At 40.9% G+C, this 15,870-nt stretch overlaps 1 long non-coding RNA gene across 1 annotated transcript in view; it reads left to right on the forward strand.

Annotated features, from left to right (window-relative positions):
* The window catches only part of LOC309861148, a 150,434-nt gene extending 137,069 nt beyond the window's left edge, over positions 1–13,365 (forward strand). The window contains exon 3 of the long non-coding RNA XR_014309781.1: positions 13,197–13,365. This is a non-coding gene — a long non-coding RNA (uncharacterized lncRNA). The remainder of the gene's footprint in view (positions 1–13,196) is intronic.
* The last annotated feature ends 2,505 nt before the right edge of the window (positions 13,366–15,870 follow it).

Below are 15,870 nucleotides of genomic sequence, written 5' to 3' on the forward strand. Positions count from 1 at the left end.
TCTGAGTTCCACTGAGACTGGTAACAGATCTGAGTTTAGAACCTTGTTACTCAAAGTGTGGTCCCTGGACCAGCAGCACTAATGTCATCTGGAAGCTTATTAGGAATGCAGAATCTCAGGTCCCACCCAGGACCTTCTGAATCAGAACCTGCATTTTAATAAGATCCTTAGCTATGTAATTAGCTTCTCTCAATGATGATTCCAGACTCAAGGCTCTGGCAGTCTTTGGAAAAACATCATCCAATTTTTTCAATCCAGATCTCGGGTCCCCCCTTTCCCTGGTGTTCTGTGACACGTTCACCAAACCATTTTACAGGACATTCATGCTGGGGAAAAAGCAATGAACAAAACAGACAGCATCCCTTACCCTCACAGAGCTTGCATTCTGGAGGCAAGAGATAGACTGATAAAAAATATATAACTAAGAAATGAAAAACAAGCAACAAACAAACAAAAAAACCTGGTTTTCTGTAGTCACCTCTACTCAGACACCAAGGTCAGGGCTGGAGTCCTCTGTATAGACATCTACTGTGTCTGGCCTGACATGCACTCCCATCCCCTGTCTGCCGATGAAGGAGAAAGGCCTTGTTGACCCCCATGCTGAGAGCTGGCATAAGCAATCAGTGTCCAACAGTTCCCTGGGCAGATGGAAACAGTTTGACATTGCCCTGCAACTGGCCCTTCTCCAAATGTAGTTCCTCCTGGAGATAGTCACGGTTTTAAAGTTACCCACATGCACATCTGTCATCTCACCTGTAGTGCTTGTTATGTTATTTAATGAGTGGGGCGTAACAGATCAGAGTTTTATAGAGAGACCCAATAAAGCAGGCCTACTGATTTTTTCCAGTCATAAGACTGCTCCACAGGCTCCTTTGCTGGTTTCCCTTAGGTCATTTCCACACTCACAAGAGCCACAAGTGCAGGAGACAGAGGGAGGGCTTCATTTCTTAGGAGCCAAAGTGACAGCAAGCTCAGCATCTGGTCAGTCTGATTTTAAAATTGAGGCTGACCACAGTTCATTTTGGGGAAGTTTTATTATCATGATTTTTGTTTAGGCAAAACACTCCACCATAAATTAATTTGAAGATTTTTCTATCAAGAGAGAAGTAAAGCAGACTACCAGCAAAATGGGACCAAGCAGAAAAGCGAAAGAAGGGGAGGGAGTATTTCTTCACCAGCACAAGGGAAGTCTTAACTCAGAAGCCTGCTTCAGCCAGAATCAAAGAACAGTCTCTCTTTCTCTCTCCTTCATATCCCTGGCCCAATTTGCTTTTAAAAATTCTGCAGCCTGGTATGTTTACAGAAATCCACTCAGGCATACATAGTTCCATTTCTTTCTTTGATTTTATAGTTTCAAAAAATACACCTATCATGTCAGGCCTGAATGAAATAACTATTTACATTCCTTTAGTTCTCCCAATCTTTACCCACACACACAAATACTTTTTTTTAAAAAACATGTTTCTTATCATTGAATATGCACAATTTTGCTTTCCACATTTTTAATTTTGTGTTTCTACTGGCGATTTTTTTTCAAGTCGTCAAGTATAACTTGAGAGCCTGTTCTCTAATTCTTGTGCTTCAAAATGGAAGAGTTCTATTTTAAAGGGATTAAGTTGTTGTAAAAGCTGAGTTGCAAGAGTTACTTCAAGTGAAATATCTGCTTTATTTAGTTTCTGGCTTAAGAGATGCTACTTAAGCTTCATGGAGTCATCTCCCTGGTCGTCTGACTCTGTCCTTTGCTCTATGTCCTTCATGTGGCATTCCTAAAAATGAAATGCCGATGTAAACTTTATAGGAGAAAAAGCTTTCCTGATAGATTTCAAACAGAGAAAGTTGAAACTATAACCCTGATGATACAGAAGAATCAGCTAGAACCAGAAGGAAAGACAGACGGTGGTGTGGGTGACTATGGGATTTGACAATCCAGAGAATCCGAGAAAATTTTAGAAGCACGTGAAAAACAACAAAGGGGTTCCTCAAGACAGCCTCAAAGGCTTCTTTTGTCTGGAACTTGTTAAAGTACCTCTATCAATTCAAAGCATTAACCTCTCTACATTGTTCTCTTTATAGATAAAATGTGAAGGGAAAGGACATTTCTGAACAAATTACTCTTCACTGTCGTCCAAGAAATTATGACAGATGATGCCCTAGGTCCCCCAGGGCTTATACATAATAGAAAGGAGTAAAGAGCAAAATTTTACATCTTAGGCCATGTTTAAGACAAGAAAATATCAAATTTGGTAAATTTGGTAATGGTAAATTACATGGTAAATTAAAACTTTTTCCACTCCCCTACCAGTGCTTCCTGGGATCATATTTAAAAAGGAGAACAAAAATAGCATAAAAGCCATCCCCAAATTTACCAAAAAAGGACTAAATTAGGAAGTGGAAAACACTAATGCTACTGTATTGTTGTCTACTGTGCTTAACAAGTTACCGCAAAACTCGGTGATTTAAAACAACATTGATGTCCATGGTTTTTCTGAATCAAGAACCTGAGAGCAGTTTACTTGGGTAGTCTGGCTCAGGGCTTTCTCTGGGCCTGGAGGATCCTCTTCCAAACTTGCTCATTAGACACTTTGGCTGTTTGCAGAATCATCAAGCGGATCTCTCTATCAAGCTACTCAGTCTTCTCATGATGAAGAGCTTGGCTTCCTTGAGAGTAAATGATTTAAGAGAGAGAGCAAGAAGAAAAATAGGATGCCTTTCACAACCTAGACAAATATCTTCACCCACCATATTGTATTTGTTAGAAGACAATCACTGAGTCCAGGTCACACTCAAAGTGAGGGGAATTTGCTTCTACCTTTTAGGAAGAGGATGTCAAAGATTTTGTGGATATATTTTCAAACCACAGTACAATAAGCTTTTTTTTAAAACCACAAGGAGTTGGCGGTGTGGGGGTTGAGGGAAGGGTACCATCTTCTAGAACAGCAGAAAAGTTAGATACACAAGAAAGCCCAGCCCCCAACATCATTGCCACCCCCAGAAACTAGAGAAGGCCATCAACAAAACCCTGAGAGTTCTCACCAGTACTCCCAAATCTGGAGCCAGGTCTGTACAAATGTATGTATCTCTCCTTCATCTTCTGAATGAAGAATAATAGGGATGGATGTGGATAGAGAAAGAGGCAGAATAGAGAAAAAAGCAACATAATAGACTCTCTCTGGAAAGTGTGAAAGACTCCAGGGTTCCAGGCTGAATTGGGGAAACAACCCAAACCCAAGGGTACCTTGGGGCTGCACTCACACCCCCATCAACATTCACAATTACTCTGTTTGCTTTTCAGGCTTCCAATTCCAAGCATCTCCAACTCTCTGGGGACTTTTCTGACCAGCAAGGCTCACTTAGCCTCCTGTAGGGCAGGCAGGAAGTACTGGAGCATTGATGCCTCCTCCTAGCAAAACTCTACCAGTCACTGGACAACAGGTGGGATATTTATCCCACCCCTCCACTCCTCATGATGCTCACTCTAACATCTGTTCTGTAGGGTCTACAAGAGTTCTCTGGTGGGATCAAGCTCACGCTGGCCACACAAGTGCCCTACTCCATAGCATGCCCTCGCTGTTCTTCCTCCCTCTACAGGCTTCCTTCCCTTCCTCACTTTTCCACTCCCCTACCAGTGCTTTCTGGGATCACTTCCCAAAGAAACCACTTTTCCTCATTACTTGCCTTGCTCTGAGCTTCTGTGGAAACCCAGCCTACAAGCCCTGAGCCACTGAAGAGAGTAGAATAAACACCCGCATGAGAAGTACAGGCTCTAGCCCAATCCCGGAAGGGTGAGTAGAACCCAAATAGTGTCAAAGAGAACATACTCATCATTATCTATAGTATGATTTCATTTTTATAAAGATATTTTTCTCTTGCTCCCCATCCAGACAACCAGCCAGCTACCATCCATCTCTTGTTCAACTATGTATAGACACCAGAGAAAGGTGTCTAAAATCATGCTTTCCTAACGTTAGGTCTAAAGATCTCTAGATGGTGCAACCTAAGGTGTTTTAAACCCTTATACTCTCCTTTTCTGCACCTGTACACATTCTTTATAATAAGCATGTGCCATTTTTATGAAAACAATAATGGTTTTTTTCCTTAAAGAAGCAAAGACTGCAGACAAATATGCCAAGAGGTGTACAAGAGTATTTCATTTTGTATACATTTTTTCTTATGACTTTTTATGTTTTTAGGAAGAAACAATTTTTTCCTCATCTCTATCAAATCGGTAATGAGTTTTTATTTTTTTTTCTTTAAGATTTTATTTATTTGACAGCATGAGAGGGAACACAAGCAGGGGGAGTAGGAGAGGGAGAAGCAGACTCCCCACTGAGCAGGGAGCCCGATAGAGGACTCGATCCCAGGACCCTGGGACCATGACCTGAGCTGAAGGCAGACGCTTAACAACTGAGCCACCCAGGTGCCCCACTGATGAGTTTTTAACCTGAAAATACACAGTGCTGACAAAAGGCAGCAAATAGATAGTTTTATATATTACAAAGCAGGGAGGAGGATTCTTGAAAGCTGTGAATTGGTAAGTTGGTAAAACCTTCCAGGAAGGTAAATTAACAATATAAACCAGAGGCTTTAAAAATATCTATGCTTTTGATCCAGTAATTCTGCTTCTGTGTATTTAGCCCAAGGCAGTGTTTCCCAAAGCTTGGTCCCACTATCAGAATCACATGGGCCCTTCCAAAGATATTTGAATCGATATCTTGGATTCAGACTGAAACCTAGGTATTTCGCTATAACAAAGTCTCCTGATAATTCTTATATACATTAAAGCTTGAGCCCTACTGGCCTGAGCAAATGAAATTCATTCATTAATGCTTCCTGTGTCCCTACTAAGAATCAGGCTCTATTCTGTGCATTGGGGACACAGCTATCAATCTATAAATAACACAGAAAAAGTCCCTGTGCTCATGGAGCTTGTTTTTTTTTACTCAAAAATTTTATTTATTTATTTTTAAAGATTTTATTTATTTATTTGACACAGAGAGAAAGATCACAAGTAGGCAGAGAGGCAGGCAGAGAGAGAGGAGGAAGCAGGCTCCCTGGTGAGCAGAGAGCCCGATGTGGGGCCCGATGTGGGGCTCAATCCCAGGACCCTGGGATCATGACCTGAGCCGAAGGCAGAGGCTTTAACCCACTGAGTCACCCAGGTGCCCCTACTCAAAAATTTTATAACAATATATTCATGATAGTATTATTCATGACAAAACGTAGGAAGTACAGGAAACGCTCAATGATATTTCAAAGAATGGCACAGAACAGTTTTCACCATGTGTTGTCAGAGGAATATAGCTGTGATCCCGTTGTAAAAATACACCAATGCATCGATAAAAAGAGTAAGATATATATATATATATATATATATATACAAAATATGAGGGAGATATATATACAAAAATACTAACCTTTATGGAGCACCTGCCTGGCTCAGTCCTGGAACATGAAACTTCTTAATTTCAGGGTCGTGAGTTCAAGGCCAATGCTGAGCATGTACCTACTTTAAAGTATATATACGTTAATCTTTATTATCTCTGAAAAACATGATTATAGATTATTTTTATAATCTATATATATTTCTTTATATTTTTTGGTAATTTCTAAATTTCCAGAATAAACATGAATTACTGACATAATTAGAAGAAAACACAATGTTTTATAACGTTGATTGTGGGGCACCTGGGTTACTCAGTGACTTAGGCCTGTGCCTTCGGTTTAGGTCATGATCTCGGTCCTGGGATCGAACCCCACATTGGGCTCTCTGCTCAGTGGGGAGCCTGCTTTCCCCTCTTTCTCTGCCTGCCTCTCTGCCTACTTGTGATCTCACTATATCAAGTAAATAAATAAATAAAATCTTTTTTTTTTTTTTTAAGTTGATTGTAACACCAGGGGAAATGAGAAATTCTCCTATGCCAAAATATGTTCTGATTTAACAATATCAATACAACTACTCTCACTTATGAACTGAACCCTAGAACTTTTGATTCCATTTTGGGAGCTGTTCATTTTCAATTTTAATTTTAAGGAGATGAGCTTTTAAGTGTTTTCTGTGTTTGGCTAACAGATGAACCCTAAGTGCTTTCCAGCTCTAACAAATGGAGAGCTCAGGAAGATTCTTTTTTCTTAAATTTTAAATCTTTGTTGCTTTTTCTGGATTTCAAAAGTAAGGCATAATTATAATGTAAAAATATATTTCTTTTAATTTTAAAGATTTTGTTCACTTATTTGACAGGCAGAGATCACAGGCAGGCAGAGAGAAGGGGTGGGGGAAGCAGGCTCCCCGCTGAGCAGAGAGCCCGATGTGGGGCTCTATCCGAGGACCCTGAGATAACGACCGGAGCCAAAGGCAAAGGCTTAACCCACTGCGCCACCCAGGTGCCCCATCATGTAAAAATATTAAGAGAAATATAGAACACAGAAAGAGAAAATCAGCCACTCCCCCACCCCCAAGAAAACCACCTTAAAGGACTGGATTGGATTCTTTTGGATTATACTTTCATGCAAGAGATACGTGCTGTTTTGGATCTTGCTGTTTCCTGCTTCCAGACACCACAGTTATCTTTTCGTGTCCTCTTATAGAAACTCACTTCATCTTGGGAATGGCTGTATAAATTAGAATGGATGGATATATGTTGACTTATTTAAAGAATTCTTCTCATTTAATTTTATATTTTATTGATTATTGCTGATTTTGTAAGAAACCTACTGATTTGGTATGCTTACAGTTACTCCTACCTCTTATTAGACCTAATCGCTTTTCCTTTGAGTCCCTTAACATTTCTAGAAAGGCAATCATATCATTTAGAGATCATGACACTTTTGTCTCTTCTCGATACTTCTCATCCTTTTTCTTTCTATTTTCTTATGCTTTGGCTAAGACCTCCATAAGAATGATAAATCTCGGGGCGCCTGGGTGGCTCAGTGGGTTGGGGCCTCTGCCTTCAGCTCGGGTAATGATCTCAGGGTCCTGGGATCAAGCCCTGAGTCAGGCTCTCTGCTCGGCGGGGAGCCTGCCTCCTCCTCTCTCTCTCTCTCTCTGCCTACTTGTGATCTCTGCCTGTCAAATAAATAAAATCTTTTTTTAAAAATGATAGATCTCATTGAGCAGGGCCAGCAATGTAATTTCGATAAAAGTTGATCTTTTGGGTTCTAGAACGATTTAGAAAGCTAGTCATCTTTTTTTTTTTTTTTTCCATAATACCCACCACCAGGCTCACTTAACTCCCCACCCACCTCTCCTCCAAAACCCTGTTTGTTTCTCAGAGTCCACAGTCTCTCATGGTTTGTCTCCCTCTCCGATTTCCCCCAACTCACTTCTCCTTTCCATCTCCCAATGTCCTTCATGTTATTCCTTATGCTCCACAAGTAAGTGAAACCATATGATTGTTGACTCTCTCTGCTTGACTTATTTCACTCAGCATAATCTCTTCCAGCCCCACCCATGTTGATACTGATATAAAAGTTGGGTATTCATCCTTTCTGATGGAGGCATAATACTCCATTGTATATATGGACCATAAACCTATGTGGACCTGGCCTGAGTGGACTTGTTCTCAAACACCACCTTGCTTCCTCTTAGCCTGACGATGTACCCTAGGGGTGGAGAGTTCAAGGTGGACATTTTTCATTGCAGGCATCAGAGGCAGAATGAGGAGGTACTGGACCTACGGGGGTAGATGGTACTAATTTGCAGTTTCCATCTTCAGACAGAATCTTATTCTATTTCCAATTCCCTATTTTTTCCACCTTCTACCCCAAGAGAAGGAAAAGAAAGGAACCCCCCACCCAGTCTGCTTTCTTCACCTGTTTTATCCCCAACAACTCTGCTCCCGGCTGGGCTGGATAGTGGTTGTTTCGGAAGGTAGAGCTGCTACAGCAAGTAGTAAAGAACTTCCTGGGCTAGCCAGTGGCTCTCCAAGTCCTCATGGGAAGGATAACTGAACCTAAAGACTTCGGTAGAATTCCTGATGGGATTTAAGCTGATCTAGAAAGTTGCTCTAAACCGAGTGGGGGGTGGTTAATTTTTTAAAATTATTTCCACTTAACCTAAAAATCAGGCTAGAAAATGGGAATTATGATGGCTTCAGGGAGAAAAAAAAGCAAAGACTGTTTGAGGTCAGCACAATGCTGTCAATACCCAAGTTGGAAAAGTTGGAAAGCTATGCTGTTTTTACTTAGTCTCATCTTGTTCTCAGTAATTGCTTCCTTTCAACCATAAAGTTGTTTAGTGGAGAAGAGCTATTCCAAGGCTTCTCTTTATATTCACTGCTGCAAGATCCCATTTTAGCATAATTACAGTCTTGGAGTTGCAGAGACAGGCTCACTCTATCTAGCGATGCAGCTGGCTTTCTCCAATGACAATAGGACGCTCACCAGCTTAGCAACGTCCAAGGCTGTGAGCCAGGGGGAGGCCCTCATGCTGAAATTTTGCCCTTGCTTTGTCGTTACTTCCTCTGTGAGAATGGGGAAATGGTTTAGAATATTAAAAAGCACAAAGTTCTTCTTTTATTCTTTTTTCACTTTTAAAGAGACATGCTGAGCTTCAAATGTGAATTTTAGTATCCCAAATCAGAGATTATTCATCTTTTTTTTTATTTTTTTTAAAGATTTTATTTATTGGGGCACCTGAGTGGCTCAGTGGGTTAAAGCCTCTGCCTTCGGCTCAGGTCATGATCCTAGGGTCCTGGGATCGAGCCCCGCATCGGGCTCTCTGCTCGGCAGGGAGCCTGCTTCCTCCGCTCTCTCTCTCTCTCTCTGCCTGCCTCTCTGCCTACTTGTGATCTTGGTCTGTCAAATAAATAAATAAAATCTTTAAAAAAAAAAAAAAGATTTTATTTATTTATTTGGCAGACAGAGATGACAAGTAGGCTGAGAGGCAGGCAGAGAGAGGAGGAAGCAGGCTCCCTGCTGAGCAGAGAGCCTGATGTGGGGCTCCATCCCAGGATCCTGGATCATGAGCAGAGGCTTTTTTTTTTTTTTAAGATTTTTATTTATTTATCAGAGAGAAGGGGGGGAGAGAGCGAGCACAGGCAGACAGAATGGCAGCAGAGGCAGAGGGAGAAGCAGGCTCCCTGCTGAACAAGGAGCCCGATGTGGGACTTGATCCCAGGACGCTGGGATCATGACCCGAGCCGAAGGCAGCTGCTTAACCCACTGAGCCACCCGGGCGTCCCCATGAGCTGAGGCTTTAACCCACTGAGCCATCCAGGTGCCCGAGATTATTCATCTTTACATCTCCAACCGATATTACCGAGCAAAAACACCACCAACAAAGGAAAACCAATTTTGCACTGCTTTTCTGTCCTCCTTGCCCTTCTTCTTACATTTCTCTTTTCTTTTTGTGAGAAGACTCAAGAAAGCCTAAATCTACCTGCTTCCTTTACCTGCAAGGTAATTCCGCATCAGCTTGACTCTTTACTGTAGAAATTCTTTTCATGATTTGAAATAATAACTGTTCACACTCAATCTTCAGTTACTTGGAGGCTTCTGCTTATGACTACACTGATTTCCCTGTGTCTCAATAAGACCAGGGCCCCACCTTTCTTCTACCCAGCTCACCAGATGTATTATCCCGGTCCCTGAGTTTTATTTATTCTTCCTTCACACAAATTCTTACATCTCTCTCCTTTCTATTCCACTAATCACAACCTTAGTTCAAGCCTTTATATCTCTTTTTCAAATTATTACAAAGATTTCCTAAATGGTCCATCTACTTCTGAGATTTCCCTAGCCAAACTCTTCCAAAAGTTTCAGATCCACTTTTTTACAGCAACATTCCAAAGGAATGAACAAGGGGCAACGGGCGGCTCATTCCGTTAAGCGTCTGCCTTTACCTCAGGTCATGATCTCAGGGTCCTGGGATGGAGCCCCATGTTGGGCTCCCTGCTCAGTGGGGAGCCTGCTTCCTCCTCTCTCTCTATCCTTCCCGCACCCTGTGCTTGTGCTCTTTCTCTCTCTCTCTCTCTCAAGTAGATAAATAAACTCTTAAAGAAAAGGTGGGCAGGGGATGAACAAAAAGACTTACAAACTCTCCATTATGTGTCAGGTGCCACATTGCAAAACTTGGATGAAAGATATTCTCATGACTGGACACACTACTCTGGTCAAACTGGTGTCTTTCTTGGCTCAGGGACAAGTTCCATATATCAATGTTTCTCTAAGTGGGGACGTGTGAATTTTTGGAGGTTTTGTTTTGTTTTGTTTTTGTTTTGTTTTTTTGTGTTTTTTTTTTTAAGATTTATTTGGAGGGGAGGGGCAGAGGGAGAGAGTCTCAAGCAGACTCCTCACTGAGCTTGGAACCCATGACAGGGCTTGATCTCACGATCCTAAGATCATGACCTGAGCCAAAATCAAGAGTAAGGTGGTTTAACCAACTGAGCCATTCAAGCACCCCAACTGTCCCAGCTGGGGAGGATAGGGAGTTACTAATCTAGTGTAGATAGGCCAGGTGTGCTGCTAAACCTCCTACAATGTACAGGACAGCTCTTGACAACAAAAATAATATAGGACAAAATGTCAATGGTGCTAAGGATGAGAAAAAATGCACATGTTAGTAGTTGACTCATGAGTTGCCCCATCAGTTCAATGCCTCCCATCCACATCTAATCAGATCCTACCCATTCTCCAAAGCTTTTTCAACTCTACCTCTCCTACTTGAATTCTTAACGCACTTTGGGTCTGTACCACTCCCAGGAGGTATATCAAGTGTCATTTTCCTTTGGAGATGGTGTCCTGTGTCCCCTGTGCCCTATCTTGTCAGGAAATTGCTGAAAGTCACTGGGCCCATATTCTGCTTTATTGTCCATAGCACCAAGTACTGGGTCCTCCATGTGTTACCTAGTTAGTAAATACTAGTAACTCAAAAGATAAGCCCATTAGCGAAGAATTTGACAGTTGAAGTGGTCAGAGGTTGTGAAATTGATAGATTGGGGCAATTTAGTTGCAACAATCTCATTAAAAACAAGGCTAAGAGAAATGGTTATATAAAAAAAGATGGGGTACCTGGGTAGCTTAGAGGGTTAAGCCTCTGTCTTCAGCTCAGGTCATAGTCTCAGGGTCCTGGGATCAAGCTCCACATCAGGCTGTCTGCTCAGCAGGGAGCCTCCTTCCCCTTCTCTCTCTGCCTGCCTCTCTGCCTACTTGTGATCTCTGTCTGTCAAATAAATAAATAAAATACTTAAAAAAAAAAAAAGAAAAAGAAAGGGACAGGACCTCAGGAGGTACTGCCTAGGATGAGAGAGTTAGGATGTGCACTTAATCAGATCTTTTTTTATTGTGGTAAAGTATCCATAACAAAATTGATCATTTGAACTATTTTTTAAAGGATTTTTTTAAAGTATGTATGTATAATTTCAACATAATTGCCACCATTGCATGAATCCAATTTTTTTTTTAAGATTTTATTTATTAATTTGACAGAGAGAAATCACAAGTAGACGGAGAGGCAGCCAGAGAGAGAAAGAGATAGGGAAGCAGGCTCCCTGCTGAGCAGAGAGCCCGATGTGGGACTCAATCCCAGGACCCTGAGATCATGACCTGAGCCGAAGGCAGCGGCTTAACCCACTGAGCCACCCAGGCGCCCCGCATGAATCCAATTTTGAACCTCGATTTCTACACTTACTATTATATTCTACTCATTTTCCATGTTGTCACATAGTCACTTCAACAGATACTGAGGGCCCTGTATCAAAAGTTGATTCTCTCAGGAGGAGGAAGTACAGCCAGTGGCCTGAGCTTTGGGGTAGGAATAGAAATGGAAATCCTCCTTTTTTTTCTTGTAATTTTCACAAAGTACTAGAAATAAATACTCAAATAGCAGAACGAAAACAAGAGTTTTAAAGATTGCTCTAGAAACCCTGTTTCTGTGCTTGAATGAGAATAGCCTCCTCTGAATATTTTCTAACCCTAATAATTGTAACATGTAGCATTTACATTTGGAATCCATCTTGAAAGACAAGAGTCTCAAAGCATCAGGAACATTTATTTGCTGCACCTACCATGGCAGATGATTGAAATATATATGTCCATCTGTAACTTCTAGTTATTCAATTTTCAATAGCTACTCAAGGATTCTATGAAATGGGATAAAATGCAATTAAGTTTTTATATGAAGAACAATTTTAGTGATATTTGATTTTATCACCTTTCTTGGAATGAAAAATTAAATTGATGGCGTTGAGTGTTGAACTGGGAGGTATGAATTGGTTAAGACAGGTATGGGAAGCCTTGCCATGCCAAAGTTTATAATCAGAGTATGAACATGCCCCTACAGTAAAAAGCAGTCTGTCTCCTAGAATTATCTCTCCTCAAGTAGTTAGAAGGAGCCTGTACATACTTGACTGTACCGATGAAAACCCACAGCTTCACCTTTTCTTTTACAAGTTTATGCCATTTCTTGGATGAATTTGAGGACTGATGAAATGAATCCAAGCATAGGTCTTGGTTTCTTCCATTTTCCAGCTGCCTTCTACCCACCCACTCCCTTTTTTTCTTAATTTCTAGTCAAAAGATATTATGGACAAAAAATCCTACTAGGTATCATTCTCATCCTTCTCCTCCTCCTCCTCCATCTCTTCCTCTTCCTTCTTTTTCTTCTCCTTCTTCTGAGATTATTACGCCCGTTTTAAAGCTCTTTATATAAATGCCCTAAGAAGTCATACTTTTCTACTGTGACCACTTTCTCCAGGTTCAGGAATCGAAACATTGGCAAAGCACTTATAGTGTTCTTTTTAATTAACTTCTAATGTTTGTTTCCTACTCAGTTTAAAATGAAGTACTTTTTTAAACCAGAATATATTTTTGCAGTCTTGGATTAAAACTTTTTTTGATTCCTAGAGACCAGCCCTGAAAGATCTAAGACCTTACTTAAGAGGTTAAAATAACAAATACCCTTGTGAATAGCTACTGGAGAACTGGTTAGTTTAACATCTTAGGCCGGATGCCCAAGGTGGGCTGCTTCCATCTGTAGTACACACACACCTAATTGCAGACTGTAGAAAGCACATATTTTAGCCAGTCACTCTCAACATACACCAGAGAAGTAGATAGCTCCATTAGGCAATGTCAGAGAAGATAAATGTGTCCAAATTACTTGCCAAAAATGCTTAGTGAACATCAGAGTGATGGGTTCTGCTTTTCAAATTATTAAGCAGGCTATTCAGAAGTACTGAAACATTCATTTTTCATTGCAGATTGTTGACTAGAAGCCAGAGACAGCTGTCTTCCTGTGATGCCCCATGGTGACGCCCACAGGAACTTTCTCCCTTTGGTATTCAACCCACTAGAAGGTGTGAAAAGAAGCCCTGACATCTAGGATTTGACTGAAGAATTTTATGCACAGAAACCTATGGATTCTGGAAGGTCAGTTTTCTACTTTTAGATGAATTTGCTTCAGTAATATCAACTTGTCTGGTTTTCTCTGCACAAAAATCCTGAAATGGATTATCACAGTCTGTACATGTATGTATGCATATGTGTATAATAGTCTCATGTAAACATCCTTCTGGAAGGCAGAGCCTGGATCTAAGCCATGATATACTTTAAATGTAGCATTTCGCTTTGATTCTATATGAGACAGAATGGAGACATTAACCATCTCTCATGAACTACTTTGAAAATGAGGTCCTGAGACACCTGGGTGGCTCAGTCAGTTGGGCGGCTGCCTTCAGTTCAGGTCATGATCCTGGGGTCCTGGAATCGAGTCCCACACTGGACTCCTTGCTCAGCGGAGAGCCTGCTTCTCCCTCTGCCTGCCTCTCCCCGTTTGTGCTCTCTCTCTCTCTCTGTCTTTCTCTCTGACAAATAAATAAATAAAAAGAAAGAAAAGAAAAGAAAATGAGGTAGGTCCTAGGATTATCTGCATCAGAATCATCTAGCTTTTAAGAAAAATTCAGGGGAAAAAAAAAAAAAAAAAAAAAAAAAAAAGAAAAATTCAGGGGGCGCCTGGGTGGCTCAGTGGGTTAAGCCGCTGCCTTCGGCTCGGGTCATGATCTCGGGGCCCTGGGATCGAGTCCCGCATTGGGCTCTCTGCTCAGCAGGGAGCCTGCTTCCTCCTCTCTCTCTGCCTGCCTCTCTGCCTACTTGTGATCTCTGCCTGTCAAATAAATAAATAAACAAAATCTTTAAAAAATAATATAATAAAATAAAATAAAAATTCAGATTTCAGGGTATCATCCCAGGTAGGACCTGGGAACCTACACTTTGGCAAACACCCCAGGAGATTCTGATGCTGGTGACTCCATCATCTCTCAACTGAGGAACACTGCCTGGGGAGATAGCAGAGCAGCCCTCAGAGTCCTCCTTAGAAGATCTGAGCTCTCTTTTCCTCCTTGGTGTCCTTGGTGAAGGACAGGATTGAGCATCAACACTGATGCAGTATTTTACACAGAAGTACTCATAAAAAAAAAAAGAATTAAGTGCAGTTAGTAGCATTATTTTGACCTCTGTCAACTTAGTCCTCGTCTTTTGTCATCCTGGTATTTCTTCAAATTTTTTTGTGCTCCAGCTGTAGACATGTTACCCTCTTTTATTTTTTCACAAAAGACTAGAGAACTCTCTACCATGGCCACTATGTTTAGGAAATGATTCAATTATCATCTGATTATTCCTTTATTAGTAACTAATAGTGAAGGACTAGATCTAGAACTCTAGCCAGCTTTTTCCTTCTAACCATTGAAAACTTTGAAGAGAAAGCATACATAGAATAGGAGATATAGGAGGTATAGGAGTGTTCTCTTTTTGAAAACACATCTTAGGAAACTTGGATAAATAGGTAGAGTTCCTCTTCAATACTTTTCTTATTGCTTTGAAACTCCCCACCTTCTCATCAATTTCTTTGATGAGCAAATGTTAAGTGTTGCCTCTGTTAGCTGTCACCCAGGTGCCCTTCATCCCCTCTAAGGGGCCTCCAACTAAAATTTTCTCCTCCCTCCTATACACTGGAATTTGTTCTCTTATAAAGCTTTGCCTGTTCATGTATCAATATAAATGCAGAAATCATATATAAAATATTATCAAACAGAATCCAGCAGCACATCAAAGAAATAACACACCAAGGCCAAGGAGCCTTCATTCCAGAGAGGCAAAGGTGAGTCAATTTTAGGAACTCTGTTAACTTGGTTTATTTTAATAGATCCAAGGGAAAAAGCCAACTAAGATCATCTCCACTGACGCTGAAAAAACTCTTGAAAAGAACACCTGTTCTTCAGAAAAACTCTCAATCCTTGACACGATTCTGTAGATCTACCTTAGATGCAAAGCCACTATCATATTTAATGGGAGCCACCAGGGGCACCTGGGTGGCTCAGTGGGTTGGGCCTCTGCCTTCAACTCAGGTCGTGGTCTTAGGGTCTGGGATGGAGCCCCATATCGGGCTCTCTACTTGGCAGGGAGCCTGCTTCTCCCTCTCCCCCTATGCCTGCCTCTCTGCCTACTTGTGATCTCTGTCAAATAAATAAATAAAATCTTTTAAAAAATAATAATAATGGGATCCACCAGAAACATTTCTACCAAAGTCAGATAAACAAAGGATATTTATTTACTCTTATTTCTCTTAAGAGGCATTGTAGGAAAATGATAAACTTTATGGACTTTGGTATTCAACCACAAGGTTCAAATCCCAACTTTGCCACCTAGGACCCATGTGACTGTGGGCAATTTGCTTAGTATTTCTGTGCTGAGTTTCCCTTTCCATAAATGTAGATAATGGTGAGACTTACTCCTTAAGGCTGCTTGCTATGAGATGTAAATAGCTTTATAGGTATAAAGTACTTATATACTACAAGGCATGTAAATACTCAATAACTTTCTACTATCATGACTATTATTTAACATTATTTTTTTGAGGTACAAGTCAAGGAGACAAAC

The sequence above is a fragment of the Mustela nivalis genome (assembly GCF_964662115.1).
Source record: "Mustela nivalis genome assembly, chromosome: 3".
NCBI classification, from domain to species: domain Eukaryota; kingdom Metazoa; phylum Chordata; class Mammalia; order Carnivora; family Mustelidae; genus Mustela; species Mustela nivalis.